This window comes from Cynara cardunculus, assembly GCF_001531365.2.
Source record: "Cynara cardunculus var. scolymus isolate 2C chromosome LG 8, CcrdV1, whole genome shotgun sequence".
NCBI lineage: Eukaryota > Viridiplantae > Streptophyta > Magnoliopsida > Asterales > Asteraceae > Cynara > Cynara cardunculus.
This window is the reverse complement of record NC_037535.1, coordinates 6318233-6329701: the sequence shown is the minus strand read 5'-3', so window position 1 is coordinate 6329701 and position 11469 is coordinate 6318233.

Genomic DNA, 11469 nt, shown 5'->3' with positions numbered 1-11469 from the left:
ATGATATCTTCAAACATATATTTTATTCAAAAATAAAAACATTATCGCTTTCTTAAAATCACATAAAGTCATATTATAACATCGACTGAGATAAAAAATAAAATGAAATATTACAATCACGATATATCTCGCTGCATTACGCGAGTACACTTCCAGTATACATATATGTATTCATATAATGCATACCCATTTTTGCACAAAATTTCACATACTTGCATGATCAAATATATCTGTTTATCATGTCATCACGTAATCAATTAACAATTAATCATGTATTAATTACTTCAAGTGATAACCAGGATCTGGTTATCACAGTTGGTGTTATCGCATCTGTTGGATGCGACAAAGTAAAGTTATCACATCAGTGTGATGTGAAAAAAAGAAGTGATCACATCTGTATGATGCGGGAAATTATGATATCGCATCAATGAGGTGCGACAAATTGTTGTATTATGAGTATGATGCGACAATTTGATTATTATGATGTTCAATGCAATAAAATGGGGTTGTCTCATCTTTATAATGCGACAAAAGAAGGTTTGTAGAATTAAATCTTATTTTTATGATATCTTTGATTAAGGGTTTTCCAAAAAGATGATTTGGTGATTTTCACCATGTAATAGCAATCAAAGGAAATTACTCACTAGACCTTATGGTCTAACCCTCGTTTTGTTTTCAAAAATATGCATTACAGGTCGGACACAAGTGGAAGGAAAAGGGAAGGGAAAGATGTGAAGGGGATTATTATTGCTTTACATCCGTGGAGTTTTGAGAAACTGATTATGTGCATGATTTGTGAATCTATTATATATTCAAGTCATTTATTTGGTGTGAACAAAAAGTTTGTACGTACTTTTATATGTAGCAGTTTGTACATTTGGGACCCATGTGTAATAATTGTATTTCATGTTATATGAAATATGTGGATTATATGTAAATGTTTAATGGGGTGTTACAAGTTTGGTATCAGAGCCTGAGTTTAAGAAAGTTAGGTATTCAGCATGATGCCTAGACTTAAATTGTAATATTTGCATATTAAGGGTCCCTGACATTTGTAGAACCTTTGAAAATAAATATGATGAGCTAAAAGAACGATATATAAGGTAAATTCAAATTACAACTGGCTAATTTAATCTTAGGTTTACATGTACATATTTGTGCTTGAACACCTTATTATATTTGGGAATGTGATTATGTGAATATTAAATTTTGTGAATTATCATATGACAAGTCAATTCAAGAAGGCCTGAAAGGATTGCATTGATAAACTTGGAAGAAAGAGATAGCTCTCTTGAGAATATTCAAGAGAATCTACATATTGGTCGGGGTAGAGGGAGAGGCAGGGGTAGGGAAGAGGCAGAGGTCGAGGAAGAAAACGAAGTATTCTTCCTCATATTTATCAAGAACAAGGGGAGTCAATTCAAAAAAATGTTAATGAGGAACAGGAAAGAACCAGATTTGTGAATCGAGAGCAGACACAACATCCAGAGTATGTTACTCGGGATATGCTTGCAGAGGAGATGAGTAAGCTTCAAAACACCTTAACATCTATAGTGGGATTACCTGCTCGAGTAGAAAATGAAAAAGTTGAAATAAACCTTCAAGTCCACACTTCTAATGAAAGAGCATGTGATATTAAAATGTTTATGACATGTAAACCTTTGACTTTTTCTAGTGATAGAGACCCGATGAAAGCTATGTGTTGGCTAAAAGAGATTGTGTCGGTCTTTAACACCATTACATGTTTAGATGAAGATCGAGTTAGATTTGCTATTTTTATTCTCAAATGTAATGCTCTATATTGATGGGAAGTTGAATCATTGTCTAAACCAGACATATTGCAAACAATGTCATTGATGGAATTCGCAAACAGGTTTAAGGAACAGTTTTGCACTAAAGCGGCAGTAAGGCAGCTAGAGGAAGAAATTTCGAAAATGGAACAAGAGAATCTGACAGTACAAGAATATACAGAGAGATTTATTGAACACTCCAGGTTTGTAGAGCATTATATATACTTAGAATACCGCAAAGTTGAACGATATATTTGGGGTTTGAAACCCTCTATCAGAGAGTTTGTGATCATGATGGATCATGTTACCTTCCCATCTACTGTTGATGTAGCTGAAACCACCGAAAGAAATAAGAATAGATAGATGGGAGAGAAAGTTGGGGAGAAAAGAAAGTAGAAGGGATCTTCAACAGAATTTTAGAGACCCAAATTTGTAAAATCTAAAAACCCTTCAATTCAAAGATTCAATGAACGATCTTGCCCAAGATGTTACCATGTCTACCAGGGTGACTATAATCTTGATCAGAGAATTTGTTTTAAATATGGAAATTCATAGCATATCTTTAGAGATTGTCGGATGCTCTAATGTTGTTACCATTGCGATTCCCAAAACCTCATTAAAACATACTGCCTTTAGTTAAAGAATCCAAGATCAAATTTTGGTGGTAACACTCAGAGTAGCCGTGGGGGTATTAGTATCAGAAGAGGTGAATTCGAAAGAGCTAAAGGGAGATCCTTTTAGATGTCAAGAGGGGAAGCTGAAGAAGTCCCAAATGTGGTAACAAGTACGTTTCTTATAAACTCCGTATATGCTAAAGTGTTATTTGATTTAGTTGCAAACTATTCTTTTATGTCACCATTATATGTTGGATGTTTATATTTGAAACATGTACCCTTAGACTGTGCATTAGTAGTTGATAGTGCTAATGATAATCAATTTTCTTTTACCAAGATGTATAACGATTGTCAAATAGAAATAGAGGGATGTGTTATACCGATTCCCTATGCCGATAAGGGAATTTGATGTGCTAGTGGGAATGGATTGGTTGTTAGAAAATCAGGCAAGCATTATATGTAATAAGAAGATGATACATATTGATCTGTCGGGAAAGGGGCCAATTGTGATTTATGGTGATCGGTGGGATCATCATACAAGCCTGATTTCTGTTCTGAAAGCCTGAAATGTATTCAAAAGGGGTGCCAAAGCTTATTGGCTTATGTGGTTGATTCTAAGAAGGAAAAGAGTAAAATGGAATTTATTACAATGGTTTGTGAGTATCTAGAAGTATTTCCAGATGAATTGTCCAGTTTACCTCCTGATCAGTCAGTTGATTTCTGAATTGACTTAACATCCGGAGCGGCACCGGTGGCTAGAGGACCGTATCTTCTGGCACCGTCTGAGCTAAAAGAGTTGGTGACACAGTTGAAAGAGTTGTTGGATAAAGGTTTCATTAGACCTAACACATCTCCTTGGGTCTCCACTTTTATTTGTTAAGAAGAAAGATGTGTCGATGCATATGTGTATTGATTACCGGGAATTGAACAAGTTAACAATAAAGAATGAATATCCTTCACCCAGAATCGATAGTTTGTTTGATCAGATAGTTGGGTCAAGTTATTTCTCTAAAATCAATTTACGATCGGGATATCATCAACTAAAAGTTCGAGATGAAGATATAGCGAAAACTGTTTTTCGTACCAGGTATGGGCATCATGAGTTTCTGGTTATGCCGTTTGGTTTGACTAACACTCCAGCCGCTTTTATGGATTTAATGAATAGAGTATATAATGAATATCTTGAAAAATTTGTTATTGTTTTTATCGACGATATTATTATCTACTCTCGGTAGAAGGCAGAACAGGCCAAACATCTTCGTTTGATTCTTGAACTTTTAAAGAGAGAAAAGTTGAACGCTAAACTGTCGAAGTGTGAATTCTGGTTCAGAAAAGTTCAATTCTTGGGTCACATAGTTTCAGAAGCAAGTGTAAAAGTTGATCCTGTAAAAATTGAAGTTATTGAAAGATGGGAAACACTGCGAACCCACAGAAATCCGAAGTTTTATGGGTTTAGCCGAGTATTACCGAAAGTTTATACAAGATTTATCGCGTATCATGGCACCGCTGACCAAATTGACAAGAAAGAGTGGGAAGTACGAGTGGGTAGAAGATCAAGTAAAAGCCTTCCAGTTATTGAAAGACAGATTATGTAACGCTCCAATATTGTCATTACCTGAAGGGTCAGAAAAATTTGTGGTTTACAATGATGCTTCAAAGTTGGGTTTAGGTTGTGTTATGATGCAACGTGGAAAAGTCATTGCTTACGCTTCCATACAACTGAAGGATCACGAAAAACAATATCTTACTCATGATGTGGAACTTGCAACAGTCGTTTTTACACTGAAGATTTGAAGACATTATCTGTTGGAAACTAAATGTCATATTCATACAGATCATAGAATTCTTCAACATCTGTTTAATCCAAAAGAGTTAAATATGAGGCAAAGACAATGTATAGAATTGGTGAATGACTATGATTGCGAGATTTTTATCACCCAAGAAAGGCGAATGTAGTGGCTGACGCACTTAGTCGAAAAGAAAAGAGTGGAACAATCAAAGTCATTGCATTACGAGCTAATCTGATCCCTACATTCTTGATGAGATTCTGAGATGTTAGAATGAAGCAATTAAAGAAGGAAACATAAAGGTACAAAGAATCGAAGGAATATTAACGAACCTGATAAAGAGTGATCGTGAATTTTATGTTTCAAAGGTAGAATCTAGGTGCCTTATTTAGGTAGCAACGATGTGATAATATTGAACGAAAGCCACAAGTATCGATATTCAATTCACCCGGGTACTAATAAGATGTAAAGATATTTGAAACCATTCTACTGGTGGTCAGGGTTGAAAAAAGATATTGCACGGTATGTAGAACGGTGTCTGACTTATCTACAAGTAAGAATAGAACATCAACGACCCTATGGAAAATTGCAATCTTTAGAAATTCCATTGTGGAAGTGAGATCATATCGTGATGGATTTCACAATGAAACTGCCACGAACTCCGAAAGGGTATGATGCTATTAGGTTATTGTGGATCAACTGACAAAATATGTGCACTTTCTACAGATTAAAGATACTTATCCATTAGAAAGACTTGCAAGAATTTATATAGATGAGATTGTGACTCGACATGGTGTTCTCTTATCAATCATTTCAGATAGGGACAATCGGTTTACCTCTAGATTCTGGGAAAACTTTCAGAAAGCCATGAGATCCCAAATTCGGTTGAGTACGACATATCACCCATAGACTGACGGGTAAAGTGAGCGAACAATAAAACCCTTGAAGATATGTTGCGAGCTTGCATCATTGACTTTGGGGGTTCATGGGAAAATCATCTACCATTGATCGAATTGCCGACAACACTAGTTATCATTCTAGTATTCAAGTGGCACCTTATGAAGTTTTATATGGCAGAAAGTGTCGAACGTCGTTATGTTGGAATGAAATGGGGGAGAAACAATTGGCCAGTCCAGAGATTGCTCAGTTAAAAACCAAAAAGATAGATCGAATTTGGGAAAAAATAAAAACAGCTCAAGACCGACAAAAGAATTATTCTGATAAGCATCGTAAGTCGATTTAATTTCAAGTGGTAGATTATGAAAGTTTCACCTTGGAAGGGTGTTGTGCATTTTGGAAAAAGAGGTAAACTGAGTCCGAGGTACATTGGGTCGTTCAGAATTAGCAAACGGGTTGGTGAAATAGCTTATCAGCTAGAATTGCCAAAAGAACTCAACGTTATTAATAACACTTTCCATGTTTCTAATTTGCGAAAGTGTTTGGTTGATCCGAATATGGTTGTACCGTTACATGAGATTCAGATTGATGAGAAGTTGAGTTTTGTGGAAACCCCATAAGTTGTCACTGACCGAAAGACTAAAATATTGAGAAATAAAGAAAATAGTTTGGTGAAAGTCCAGTGGAGATTTTATAAGGTGCAAGGGACTACCTGAGAACTGGAATTCGAAATGAGATTGTAATATCCTTAGTTGGTCGATTTAAAAAATTCCGGGACAGAATTATTATGATGTTCAATGCGATAAAACTGAGTTGTCTCATCTTTATGATGCGACAAGAGAAGATTTGTTGAAATAAATCTTATTTTTATGATATATTTGATGGAGGATTTTCCAAAAAGATGATTTGGTGATTTTCACCATGTAAAGCAATCAAAGAGAATTACTCACTAAACCTTGTGGTCTAACCCTCGTTTTGTTTTCAAAATGTGCATTACAGGTCGGACACAAGTGGAAGGAAAAGGAAAGGGAGAGATGTGAAGGGATTATTATTGCTTTACATCCATGGAGTTTTGGGAAACTGATTATGTGCATGATTTGTGAATCTGTTATATATTCAAGTAATTTGTACATTTGGAACCAATGTGTAATTATTATATTTTATGTTATATGAAAGATGTGGATTATATGTAAATATGGAATGGGGTGTTACAAAAATTATTAACAAGGGATGTCCTTATAGTTTTATTTTTATAACGGATTTGGTCCTTCCTCTAACTCATTCAGTTAAGTTTTCGTTAGTGAGGGGACATTTTTGTCTATTCACCTTTTCTCTTTCTTTAACTTCAATTTTCAATAACAAATTTGGTCCCTCATTACCTTTTCTTTTGTAACATATTTGGTCTTTCAAACCAATTTAAATTAGTATTTTTATAACAGATTTGGTCTTTTTCTCAACTTTTATTTTTAGGATCTGGTCCTTCTATTTAATCAATAAAATTTGGTGACACAAATATATATTTTTTATATATAATTAACAAAATAAATAAATAAAGTTTGAAGCTTAGATTTTTCCATGAAATATATTATCTTTTCATAAACATTACTTTCATGAAATCATTTAATTTAAATATAATATAAGTTTGATAATTATTTTTTTAATTAGTTGAAAATTAAACAAAGTTCTAAAACAGAATACCCAAAAATATTTTAAATAATAAGATATAAAAGAATAAGTTCAGTAAAACTAATTAATATACAAAAAATATATTACATTACTTACATAAGATATAAAAATATTAATTTAACTGCTATATACATTAAAATTGTCGGATATTTAGTTTTAAAACTTTTTAAATTTTCGACTAATTTAAAAAAATTATCAAATTTATATTTTATTTGAATTAAAGAATTTCATGAAAGTAATGTTTCTAAAAAGATAAAATATTTAATCACAAAATCTAATTTTAAAATTTTATTTAATTATTTTACCAATTATATTTAAAAAATATATGTTTATACCACTAAATTTTATTGATTAAGTGGAGGGACCAAATCCTAAAAATGAAAGTTAAGAAAAGAACTGTTATAAAAAAAATTTGTTTGAAGAACCAAATCTGTTATACTAATATAAATTAGTTTGAAGGACCAAATATGTTACAAAAATAAAAGTAGTATGAGGGACCAAATTTGTTATTAAAAATTGAAGGTAAGGAAAAATGAAAGTAAGTAGACAAAAATGCTCCTCGATAATGGAAACTTAACTAAATGAGTTATAGGAAGAACCATATCCATTAACAAAATGAAACCGTAAGGCTGTCCCTTGTTAATAACTTTGTTTCAAGGACCTTACTCATTAATTTATATAAACCATAGGGACCAAATTTGTATTTAAGTCTAATATTAATGTATAATGTATAATTAAGATTAATTAATAATCAATTAATGTTAGTAATATTTAAATCTTATTAATATTTATTTATAATTAATAACAATAAATAATAATGAGGGCTATAATCGAAAAAAATGATAATAAGCTACCAAAACGCTACTCCAAGTAACGTTTCAATAAGTTAGTTTATGTGCATTCAAACGTGTACCAAAAAAAATAAACTAGCTTATTTTTATCAAACAACCACTAAAAAAGTGACTAAAAAGCGATGTGTTGACTTTTTGACACAATTATAATTGTTTTCTAATAAGCAATAAAACCTACATTGTTATTTTAGTTTATTTTGAAATAATATCTATTTTTAATTATATTTATAATTATTGTTGATTAAAAAATATGATGACTATACAAGTTTCAAAACTATGTACGTTTTTTATTTTAAATATTTATTTTGTAACAGATGAAATATATTATTTCAAAGTGTATATTCATATGTTATATATGAGTTTTACATTTGATTTAACTAATCTTAACTCAATATTGGAAAAGCTTAGCAAAAAAATCATCCACTTTCATATTTGAAGTAATTAAGTCCCTAAACTTTTTTGAACAAATAAAAATTTGAACTTCTGTAATCAAAAAAATAAATTCTTAAAGTTTTTTAAACCAACAAACTTTCATATTTTAAATGATTAAGTCATCTACCCTCTAGTTAATTTTTTAACCAAGCCCTTACACGTGTCATGAAAGAAATATACCAATTCTCTTTTGATGTATAAATAAATCAGTATTACAGTATAATAAACCAATATAAAAGAATTATTAAATGTGGATATTTTGGCAATTTTGGTAAAAGTTGGTTATTTCGTTAATATATCAGGTATATTTTGATCGTTTTGATGATTTGTTCTAATAAAAAATGACGTATTTTTTATATTATTGGTTCGTTGTACTTTTCTAATGATTTGTGATGCATGAAGAAATATAAAATTTCTATCATTGCGAATATAATTTTGATGGGTATTTTAGAGAAATGTATTTAGGGTTGGGTATAAATCTGGTCTAAAAGAGAATTGGCCGATACCAGAAAGGTACACATTACTGTGGTGCGACTGCGCGTACTATATCGCAGCTGCGTTTCGTTTTTTTATTGGCTAAGAAGTCCTACAAAAATGGGCCATTCATTGTGGACCCCATTTGACACGTCAGTCGCAGGTTGTTCTGTGAGCCCAAAAATGACCTGTGCGTTTTGGCTTAGAAACATAATTTAATAAATAAATTAAGAAATTATATATATCAAAATTAATTTTATTAATATTTTAATAATTATTATTTCTTTAGAAACATGTACTTTAACATAATATTTTCGACATATTAAATCAATTTTGTCATTTTTTTCCAAAAATTTAATATTAATATAAATAAAGAATAATAGGCCCCACTAAAACTTTGGTTATGGTCAATTATTTGCGGATGCATGGTGAGTAATACTTTGGGAGATGTACTGGATTACTCTCCCCTGTTCTAGCAGTAATTATCTCATTATCTGTTGTGAAGCGCACTGGAGTTCCCTAGTCTATTTTATCCATTTACTTTTTCTTTTATCATAACTTATTGGATAAGTGCAAAAATTATAATAAAAGTAGTAGTTATTTTATCTATATCTATAATATATCATAAAATATTTAATAAAAACTTTAAAAAATTATTTTTATATATATAAAATATTGGTTATTGATACATATTACTTAAAATTTAATATTACAAATAATTTTGCATAAGTACAACTCATTAAAACTACATATTTTTTAATTTGTGTAACTAACTGCAAATAAATATAATAAAATACAAAATAAACATCTATTCTAAATATAGAAAATCTAAAATATAATTAAGATAATTATTAAGTTCTAACAGAATATTTAATTATTATCTTTATAAAAAATATATTATCAAACCAAAAATAAATTACTCAGTTTTTTATCAAATTTAAATCTAAATTATAATAAAAAAATTGAATTAAGAAAACTAAACCAAAAACGAGATTTTTTAAAAAGGTTAATTTGACACTGATATTGATATTTTTTTTTCAAAATTTTATGATATTTTCAAATTTATATTTTATTCAAAAAATAAAAACATTATCGCATTCTCAAAATCACATAAAACCGTATTATATCGACATAAAAAAAGAATAAAACAAAACACTGAAGATGTGTCTCGATGCATTACACGAGTACGTTTCTAGTAATAATAAAAACATGCAATTTAATATTGTTCGATTATTATATTATTAATTATAAGACAAAAAAGTTTATCTATACTATATTATAAAACATTTAACAAAAATATTTAAAAATCATTTTTATGCACAAAGTATTGTTTATTAATGCATATTACTTAAAATTCAAGATTACAAATTGATTGTGCGTAAATACAACTTATTAAAGCTTCATGTTTGAATTCGTGTAACTAACTGCAGATAAACATAATTAAATACAAGATAAACAATTTATTTTAAATATAAAAAATCTAAAATATAATTAGGATAATCATTGAGTTCTAACAGAATACTTAATTATTATTCTTATAAAAAAAATTATATTATTAAATCAAAATTTTATTACTTTGTTATTAAATCTAAATCAATTTAAAAAAATTACACAAAAAATAATAACTTTTAAATAGTTAACATGATACTAATATTGACATATTTATTTTTGAAATTTTATGACATCAACAAAGAATGAATAAAATGAAACATTAAAATCGAGATATATATCTCGCTGCACTGCACAAGTAACCTTCTACTCTTTAATGATGGAAAATAGAATTTATTCAGCTCATAATTAAGGATAAATGAAAAAAAAGAATACATTACTTTTGAAAGTAGCACATTTATTTTGGGACAAACTAAAATAAAAATATAGACATTTATTTTATTTTTTATAAAATAAAATTTATTAATATCATAAATTTTTTAGGAATTCAATCTTGGAAATGATAAAATGTATTTACAATCAACTACAAGGATTTTTAATTGCCAATTAGGATTTTAATTAAGAAATTGTATTTGTTGTCAATATGATTTTTAGGGGTGTTTGAGATTGCTTATTTTATGTGTTTTTTGACTTATTTTAGTTTGACATCGGTGATAAGTTAAATGCTAGTGTTTGGATGAGGAAAAATAAAACTGCTTATCCGGTGCCAAACCGGAAATAAGCAGTTTTTGACCTTGTTTATTAAAACTGTTTGATAAGTTAATCATTCCTGACTTATGAAAAACTGTTTATTACCAGTTTACCATTTTAACCTTGTTTTATTAATGTTTGTTAATTATTAATCTTATTGATATAAATTATTAATTTTATTGACATAAATTTTTGTCAAAGATATTATTATAAATGATGAAAAATAAATTTTTACATGTTAAAAAACAAATAAAGTTAATAATCAATTCTAAACACTCTCATAAGTCAATAATATGGAATATTGTCTTTTTTAGTCATTTTACATATATAAGCAAAATTTGTCAAACACTAAAAAATAATTTGTCAGCTTATTGCTTTTTGGTACCACTATAAGCTAATCAAAACACTTTTACGAAACTCCGATTTAATACCACATAAGTTAATAAACACTTTTACAAAAAAATATAAGTTGTTTTAAGTAAGCAATCTCAAACACCTTCTTAATAGAAAAATCATATTAAAAAAATGGTTTTTAGTAATAGTTAACGTCACATTAGTATTTTTTTTGCTGATATGATAATAAATGATATCAGATATTATAAAGTATAATTTTCTTATTAAGAAATTGTTTTATGTCACGATATGTTTTTTTAATGTTTTGTGAAAGGAATGGCTAAATTGCACCCCCGTCACTTGCTAATTACATCCTTAGGATCTATTCGAATCATTTCGTCTTTTTTTTGTCATATTACTTTTATAATATTATATTCTTATTCTTATTTTCCATTTTCATATATGT